A 10,379-nucleotide genomic window follows, 5' to 3' on the forward strand; every position below is an offset into this window, starting at 1 on the left:
TTGAATGTTTTCTACTCCTTGTTTATGGGTCCATCTGGTGACATTCCAGTGCCAAAGATCCAAAAATTCCAGTTCTTCATCTTGGCAATGAGATCAAATTGAAGAAAGTGACACCTAGGCCTCATTGTGTCATCTTCATATTGTCATGCGATTACTTCCAACTAGAGTATTATTTGCCAATTGGAAATGGGAACTTTAAATGAGCTATCCTAAATCTAAGAAAGTTGTGTCAGGTAGCATCCTTCGACAATACTGACTATAATAAAGCCAGCTCAACACAGGTGAAGAATTGAATGAATATCACTGCGTGTGCTTGAGAGGTAGTGATTTTAGTATTTTTGCCATGTATAATTTTGTACAGATTTACTCTTCAATACTACATTTAAACAATTATTATCACTGTAACTGTTCTTTGGTTTGTTTTGGACCTGTAGTTGATGCATTTAAACATTCAATTCAAGCCCAGGAAATAATCTTACCATTGTACAAACCCGTGCACAGTTATGGACAGAGCACCGTGGGATTATCTTTCCTGTTCCAAACAATTATGATTTCTCGTGCGTCTCGAGTTGGCAGGGAGTTTCCAGTCTGACACTCCTGGACAATCAAAAGTAGAGCAGGAGCTCACTTCAGCTCTTTACAATTTTATGCTGTGCCTTTGAGGTATATTTTTACCTAAGTCACATGTGTATTAATTACAAATTAAAATGACTGCTATATGTATTTGCCTTGCACCCTTAAAACGTGGTTCAAACCTTGAAAAGTTAACCCGACACCGCAATGAAGTTTTTTTTTACCATTCAGGTTTACAGTGATTTTCAGTAAGAATGCTCAGAGATTTACTGTGGGTCCATACCTATTAGCAAGTACCTGTACCGAGACTTTTTGGTTTGTTTTCACTTCAAAGGATTTAAAATTTATTTTTCTTTCTTTGAAAAGGCAATCCTTGAAGATTGAGTTTGCCCACCTGCAGAATTAATGCACAAATAAAATCAGTTTAATTGCAAAAAGAAGAGACCATTTTTTCCAAACATCAGTAAGAATTTTGAATTTATTATATATAAAAGGCAATTTATTGAAATAAGTAATTTTAATCTGGAAGCCTCAACTTAGACCTCTGGATCTAATGTGTGCCTGCCTTTCCCTAGGAGTCAATCAGGGGTGCTGTATTACAGATAGATAGTTGGTTGTATACCAGCAAAGTTAAAATTAGTGAACTGGTCATTTTAGTTTCGTTCAAAGTCAACAGTTCTGCACGCTGACTTCAGTGAACCTGGAAGTGTGGTAACATTTGAGGAGATGTTCTAAGAGCCATTTAATTGTGTTGTTTTGCATGATGTTAAGACATAAATGTGTAATGAGTGTGAAAAGGGGAGAAAAGCATTCTGCAGGAATGTACAATTCAAAATTGGAATTTCTTCCTTCACTTCGTCTTCTCTTCCATGATATTCAGGCTTTTAAAGTTCACATTGACATGATCTACTAAATAATTCCGGTTGGTTCAATGTGTCTCTTTTTATTCATCTTTACTTTGTTGGTAGACTGCACTATAAAGTTGACAGCATTGTTAACATTACAATTATAAAAAATGCTCATTTGAAGAGACACCTGGAAAGTGGAAAAATACAAAATGGCAAATCGCCTCAAAATTACCAATTGCTTTTAAACGAAGTCTGTGTCAGGTTGTAAGTTTGCTCACTGAGCTGGCAGGTCTTTTTCTTTTCGGATATTTCGTCACCGTGCTAGGTAACGCCATCAGTGACCCTCCGGTGAAACGCTGGTGTTCTGTCCCGCTTTCTATTTGTGCCTTGGTCTCTTAAGGTGAGTGATATCATTTCTGGTTCTTTTTCCCAGAGATTGGTAAATGGGGTCCAAATTGCTGTGTTAATTGATGGAGTTCTGGTTTGAATGCCAGGCCTCTATGAATTCACGTGTGTGTCTCTGTTTAGCCTGTCCGAAGATGGATGTGTTGTCCCAGTCAAAGTAGTGTCCTTCGTCTGTATGTATGGATACTAGTGATAGCTGGTCCTGTCTTTTGGTGGCTAGTTGGTCTTCGTTTACAAAATACCATGCAAGGACTGTAACAAACACTACATCGGACAGACAGGCAGAAAACTAGCCACGAGGCTACATGAACACTAAAAGACATGACCCACTATCACTCATATCCTTACACACAGACGAAGGAGGACACTACTTCAACTGGGACAACACATCCATCTGATGACAGGCTAAACAGAGATACGCATGATATTTCCTATAGGTCTGGCATTCAAACTGGAACTGCATGAATAAACACATCAATTTGGACCCCATTTACCAACCTCTCAGAAAAAGAACCCACCACAACAAACCAAGACACACAAATAGAAAGTGGGACAGAACACCAACACTTCACCAGAGGCTAACTGATGATGGTACCTAGCATGATGACAAAACATCTGAAAAACAAACCTGCCAGCTCAGTGAACAAACTTACAATCTGAACATCAACTTGAGCTACAAGTCTTCTCAAAATTCATAAATCAGTGTCCACAAAAATGCTTGGAAAATGGTCCTGTTCAATGCTTCTGTCAAAAGCAATTTAATAGAGACTGAAGTTTCACATCTGCAAAATATTCCTCCAGAAAACCTGCGCAATAGGTCAACTTCATTCGATCTAAGTGTATATCAGTATCTTGTCTGATGCTGGGCGATCGGTGTCACCTTTGACTTCAAGATCACGTCCAATCTCCTATTTGTGCCATTACTCAAATGCTTGTTACCTCATTCATCACTTGTGTCACTGTTCATATGCTGCTAAAACCATAATTTGTGTCTTTGTTACCTCTGGTCATGACTCTTTCAACATAGCCAACCTGGATTTCCACATTTTATCCTCTAGAATTGAGGTAATTCAAAACTCTCATGGCCATGTCTTTACTAATACCAAGTTTCACTCCCTGTCCCCTCTGTACTCACATACTCTGATCTACATTGGTTTCTGGCCAAGGAATGTCTTCCTTCACTTTGAGCTTCTCAGTTTTTTATCAATTCTTTCAATGTTCTTGTCTTGCCCAATTCCACAAACCCTGGGATACCAGCATTGAATTTATTCTGGCCTTTTGTACGTGCCTAATTTGGCTGAAACTTCCTCCCTACACCTATTCCACATCTCTTCCTTGCTGTTCCAAATGATGGAATGCTACTGAAAAATTGTTATAACAAGGGCTATTCAATTACATTGACCTGTTTTGCAGCCAAAGGTAAGACCCATCTCCATCAAATTTGTGGCAAAAAAAGCACTCCGTAAAACCAATCTTGTGTCTCTTCAGATGTCTTGATGTCATGCTTTGCTTTAGAATCTAATCTAATATCTAATGCTGCAGTGAAGCACCTTGGGCTGACATATTACTTTAATTTTTTGTTGAATGCTGATCCAACTGATGAAATGCCACTAAAAAATTGTTAAACTAGGGCTGTTCAATTACTTTGTCCTATTTTGCAGCCAAAAGTAAGACCTATCTCCATAGAATGTGTAGCAAAAATATAAATTTCTTTATGGATTTGTACAGTTTCACTCAGGTTTACAGCAGAGGCTGCCTCTCTACTTAGTCAATAAATAATGAAATATTCTATTAGATAAAGCAAACTTTTTATTGACTAGGAGTGTGTCGGTTGATCAAATAATCCGGATGCCAAGAAGTCCACGTAATCAATTAAAACTCACACTAAATAATATAAATGTAATGCAGGGGGTATACACATCACTATTGTATTTTATTTACACCATAAATCACTTAAATAATAATCGCACCCTCAAATGATTTCTTGGAAATTGCAATAATACAGTAAACTTCTGGTATTTCAGGTTTTATAATTTTTGCTGTTTTCATGAGGTGCTGGGTAAAACCAATTTTGCTGTATTTTCATCAAAGAGTAGCATGATGAAAATATGCAACTGATGTGTAATTTTGATTTATGGTGTAATATACCTTTGTAGTGCACAGGCAATTTGTTTGCATTGCTGATCCTTTAGCACTTTTGTAGCCATACAAAAAGATTTAATGTAGATATGCTTTCTGTGCAGCTTACAGAAAACATTGATGATGTTGTATGTGTTTTCATACTAACACTACCAGCCTGTGTTTGATGGAGTGTGCTGCCACCGTCCTCTTTCATTGACTTGAGTTTAAGGGCCTAATGAGTTTATAATGGTGGAGGGAAACACCTAGTGAATATTAATAAGAAGAGGTTCTTGATGTATAAGGTCACCTCTTGGCCTCCGACGCTCCAGGGAAAGCAGCCCCAGCTGTTCAGCCTCTCCCTATAGCTCAAATCCTCCAACCCTGGCAGCATCCTTGGAAATCTTTTCTGAACCCTTTCAAGTTTCACAACATCTTTCCGATAGGAAGACCAGAATTGCACGCAATAAACCAAAAGTGGCCATCAAGGAAATAATCCAACAGGAATTGTGGTTCTGATTGTCCATCTAAAGTCTGTTAGTACTGGGTGATGCAAATCCATCTATCTACTGCCCAGACCATTTGCATGGCAATTTACCTCGTCTTCCAGGACAGCACTTTGAGACTCTACAAGAGACTCTCCGGGCCTGGAGGGCCACATCCCATACTTTTATTTTTGCTTGATTTGTGGATAGCTCCAGCTACTTGGACCCATCTTTTGGAGTTTAATTCAGATAAATGCGAGGTGCCGCATTTTGGGAAAGCAAATCTTAGCAGGACCTATACACTTAATGGTAAAGTCCTCGGGAGTGTTGCTGAACTAAATTATGAGGGGCATGGATAGGATAAATTGGCAAAGTCTTTTCCCTGGGGTGGGGGAGTCCAGAACTAGAGGGCATAGGTTTAGGGTGAGAGGGGAAAGATATAAAAGAGACCTAAGGGGCAACTTTTTCATGCAGAGGGTGGTATGTGTATGGAATGAGCTGCCAGAGGAAGTGGTGGAGGCTGGTACAATTGCAACATTTAAGAAGCATTTGGATGGGTATATGAATAGGAAGGGTTTGGAGGGATATGGGCCGGGTGCTGGCATGTGGGACTAGATTGGGTTGGGCTATCTGGTCGGCATGGACAGGTTGGACCGAAGGGTCTGTTTCCATACTGTACATCTCAATGACTCTATAAACAAAGTGGTGTTGATTAGGTACATGTTATATAAATTAGGCATTGTTACTCAGACTTTGGATGTAGGTCTTCACTGTACTAACCTGTTCTGACATTTCCTCAACCCAGTGTGTCTATTGGGTGGAGATAAATGCAGTCTCCAATATTAACCCTTTCAGATCCATTCTCTTATATGCCATATAACCCCACACCCCGCCCCCAACCCCAGCAAAGTTTGTATTGCACAGTTAACATTTATACGTTCATTACCTCATCTCTCCTCAAGTCTGAAACTTCATAAATTTGGGTTGTTTGGAGGTTTCACAACTCTTTTTCTTCGGAAGATTGCTAGGTCTTTTACTTGAGGATTGTTGACCTTGGTTCTGTTCTTGATCCTGCAAAACTGGGTGGTTACTCCATTACCAAAACTGGAAGATGCTTAATCGCCACATTTGTGCTCCCTCCAAAGCAGGAATTCACCAAGTCCCATTCCCTTTCATCTCCATTCTGAAAGATGCAACCTATTTACTTTTCATGCAGAATCACCTGATCTTACAAAAAAAGGTTTCATTTTAGAAAATACCAACCACATATTAGAAATGTTTTATGAACAAATTTCCAAATTAAACTAGATTATTGATAGTATACCAGCTCAATATTGTTCCGCATCACCTTTAATACAAATTTATGTCTCAGAAACAAATCAAGATTGACTGTATTATGTTTTCACATATGCTACCTGGTATGCTCAGTCTGGACTGCCCCACATCTGTGACTAGTGGTGTTCCACAGGGATCTGTACTGGGACCTCTGTGATTTATATAAACGACTTGGCTGAAAATGTAGATGGGTGGCTTTGTAAGGTTGCAGATAATACAAAGATTGGTGGAGTTTCGAATAGTGTAGAAGGTTGTCAAAGGATACAATGGCTTTATAGATCAGTTGCAAATATGAGCGGAGAAATGGTTGATGGAGTTTAATCCAAGTAAGTCTAAGATTCTGCACTTTGGGAAATCAAGTGTTAGGGAAAGTATATAATTAATGGCAGGACTCTGAACAGCATTGATGTACAGAAGGATCTTGGGATTTAAGTGCTTGGCTCTCCAAACGTGGCCACGCAAGTAGATAGGGTGGTAAATAATATATTTGGCATGTTTGCCTTTATTGGTTGGGGAATTGAGTACAAGAGCTAGGATGTCATGTTGCAGCTTTATAAGACTTTGGTTAGGCCACACTTAGAATATTGCCTTGAATTCTGGTCGCCACATTACAGGAAGGATGTGTAGGCTTTGGAGACAGTGCAGAAGAAGTTTACCAGGATGCTGGCTGGATTAGAGGATATGAGCTATAAGGAGAGATTAGAAAAACTTGGGTTCTTTTCTCTGGAGACTGAGGGGAGACTTGGTAGAAGTCTATAAGATTATGAGATTACGTAGTTTGATGGTCAGAATTGTTTTTTTTTCCCCAGAGTTGAAATGTGTAAAATTAGGAGTCATGTATTTAAGGTGAGAGGGGTAAAGTTCAAAGGAGATGAGGGGTAAGATTTTTAGAGAGCGCTAGGAGTCTGGAATGGTGGTGGAGGAGGCAGATAGGATAGCGACAATTCATTGTCTCTTAGATAAACATATGAATATGCAAGGGTTGGAGGGATGTGGACCAAGGGTAAACAGAAAAGATTAGTTTAATTTGGCATCATGTTCAGCACAATAGAGTGAGCCAAAGGGCCTGTTCTAATGCTGTACAATTCTATGTTCTATAATCTAGTCTGAGAGTTGTTCAGATCCAAATTAGTCATCTTCAGGATCATTTTTGAACAATGCGGAGTTTAATGCAACTTGTTGGCAAGATGAAAGACTGAGTAAGCACAAAGTTTTATTATTCACATAGATCAGGTATAGACAGTCTGGATCGAGTGAATCCCAAGTAGGAGTACATAAGAGGGAAATCAGAAGGACAAAAAGAGGACATAAGATAGCTTTGTCAAATAGAATCCAAAGAGATTCTATAAAATACATTAAGGGCAGAAGAGTGACAAGAGAGAAAATAGAGGTCCTTAAAGATCAAATTGGCCATCCATGTGGAACCACAAGCGATAGATGAGATACTAAACTAATATTTTCTATTCGTTTAGTATTTCATGTATCTCTTGTGGTCCCACATGGTGGTGAAGGACATGGAAGCTAGGGAACTTGGGGAAACAAGTTGTGGTGTTTTGAGGAGTTCATACTAAAGTGGAGGTGCTGGAGGTCTTAAAACGCATAAAGGTAGATAAATCCCTAGGACCTGATCAGGTGTTTCCCAGACGTTTGTGGGAAGTTAGAAAGAGATTGCTGCGCCCCTCAGCCACGTGTGAGGTGCTGGAAGACTGGAGGTTGGCTAATGTTGTGCCAATATTTCAGGAAAAGCCAAGGGAACTACAGACCAGTGAGCCTTACATCAGTGATGGGTAAGTTGTTGGAGGGGATGCTGAGGGACGGGATTAACATGCATTTGGAAAGGCAAGAATTGATAAGGGATAGCATGGCTTTGTGCATGGGAAATCGTGTCTCATTAACTTGTTTTGAGTTTTTTGTAGAGAAGTTGTCTGTAATGGACTTCAGCCAAGCATTCAACAAGGTTCCACATGGTAGACTAGTTGGTAAGGTTGGATCACATGGGACCCAGGCAGACCTAGCCAATTGGATTCAACATTGGTTTGAAGGTAGATAGGGTGGTGGTGGAGGGTTAATTTTTGGATTGGAGACCTGTTACCAATGATGTGCCAGAAGGATCAGTGGTGGATTATATAAATGTCTTGAATGTGAATATAGGAGGAATAGTTAGTAATTTTGCAGATGACACCAAAATAGATAGTATAGTGGACAGTGAAGAAGATTATCTGAGTACAGCAGGACCTTGATTGGCCAGTGGGCTGAAGACTGGTAGATGGAGTTTAATTCAGATAAAATGTGAGGTGTTGCATTTTGGTAAGTCAAACCAGGGCAGGACTTACACACTTTGGAATACTGCATACAATTCTGGTCTCCCTGTTGTCAGAAAGGTGTTGTTAAACCTAGGAGGATGGAGAAAATGTTTATAGGTAATTGATGGAACTGGAGGGTTTAAGCTGAAGGGAGAGGCTGAATAGAGTGGGGCTATTTTCCCTGAAGCATCAGAGGCTAAGGAATGACCTTAAAGGTTTATAAAATCAAGAGGGGTGTTGACAGGGTATAGCCAGAGTCTTTCTCACAGCATGGAGAATAAAAATGTGTTTCTGGAAAAGCGCAGCAGGTCAGGCAGCATCAATGGAACAGGAGAATTGACGTTTCGGGCATAAGCCCTTCTTCGGTTTCCTGAAGAAGGGCTTATGCGCGAAACATCGATTCTCCTGTTCCATTGATGCTGCCTGACCTGCTGCGCCTATCCAGCAACACATTTTTAAACTCTGATCTCCAGCATCTGCAGTCCTCACTTTCTCCACAGCATGGAGAAGCTCAACTCCAGAGGGCGTAGGTTTAAGGTGAGAAGGGAAAGATTTAAAAAGGACCTGAGGTGTAACTTTTTCACACAGGGTGATGTGTGTATGGAAAGTATTGCCAAAGGAAGTGGTGAAAGCGGATTCAATTACAACATTTAAAAGGCACCTGAATGGGTTGAAGAGGAAGGGATTAGAGGGATTAGGACCAAATACTGGCAAATGGGACTAGGTCAGATTGGAATGTCTTGTCAGCATGAATGAGTTGGACTGAAAGGTCTTTCTGTGCTGTATGACTCTGTAGCATGCAAGTTTCTTTGTGGATTGTTATTGTAAATTATCTTTCTCTCCTGTTTTGCAAATTTGGCATCTAGCATCAGATACTTGGAAATTGTTCTATTGAAAAGGTAGTTATTTTATAACGCGATGGTTACATTCTTGTGCAACCCAACATTACAGAAAAATCACACTTTAGATTTATGATTCAAGTGCTGGTGATATAACTGTGTTACAGTCACACGTTCTAAAAAGTTTGTGCTTTAGAAATAGTATCCCCAATTAATCAATTGCATTACTGTAAATTTGTGTTACTGAAATGCGTGCTATAGCAGAACGACCTGTACTTACTGCTTTAAAAAATAAATTATTAATTCATCAACTTCACCATATTAAAAAGAGTTATGGAATGGAGTATAATTTTAAATCATTCGCTGAAAGAATATCGGACAGCAGGCTCTTTTTGCTTATGTAGACCCCTTGTCGTGGTGTCACTGATTTATACAGACAAATCTTCAAATATTTTAGCTAGGTTCATAGCACTTAAAGGAACTCATAATATGATTAATCAAAGTACCTGGTTCTCGATCTTCCCAAAACTACTGAACTTGAGTCATTGATGACTGAACCAAAGACTGAGGTAATGTTCTGGAAACCCAGATTTGAATCCCATAGTAGCAGAAGATGAAGGTTGAATTAATTTTTTTTTTAGAAATAAAAGATAGCCATGAACCCTTTATTGTAAAATTCCCACAGGTCATTAATTTCCTTACCTCATCTGGTTTACTTGTGACTGCAGAACCACAGCAACATGGTTAAATCTTAAGTGCCTTCTAAAATGGCCTAGGCAAGTTACAAAGTTCAGGGGAAACTAGGAATAGGCAACAAATGCAGACAACATTCAATGCGTAAATTGTTAAAAGTTTAGTTGATGTCAGATGATTTTGATTTACTAACTTGATATGTTGTCTGACTACTGAAATCGCCACCATGGAAAAGACAGAAGATGATTATTTGAATGTAAAGGCTGGTGAAGTAGAAAGTGAAGTCAAAGGGAACACTTGTTTTTCTGGGAGGGAAAAGGATGGGAGCACATGTGCAGGAAATGGGTTGGACATGGCTGAGAGCGCAACATTTAAAGGATCATTCCCTCTGCCATTTCTGCCACTTTCAGCAGCAAGCACCAAACAAACACATCATCTCCCCTCCCTTTGTCAGCATTTTGCAGGAACTCCACAATATCCCGGTTCGCTCCTCCATTACTGCAAACAACTCCAAACCCACTCAGTGGCACATTCCCATTCAAACACAGAAGGTGTAACACTTTCTCTTCTACCTCTTCCTTCCACTCTGTTCGAGGTCCAAAACATGCTTTTTATGGGAAATGACAATTTATTTTTATTTCTTTCAACCTTGTCTACATCATTTATGATTTCCGTGAGGTTTTCTTTAAATTGGTGAGAACAAATGTCAACTGGTTGATTACTTGATGGAACACCTCTGATCTAATCTGTCTGTAAGAATGACACTGAACCTTCCAGTTG

The sequence above is a fragment of the Chiloscyllium punctatum genome, chromosome 4, assembly GCF_047496795.1.
Source record: "Chiloscyllium punctatum isolate Juve2018m chromosome 4, sChiPun1.3, whole genome shotgun sequence".
Lineage (NCBI taxonomy): Eukaryota > Metazoa > Chordata > Chondrichthyes > Orectolobiformes > Hemiscylliidae > Chiloscyllium > Chiloscyllium punctatum.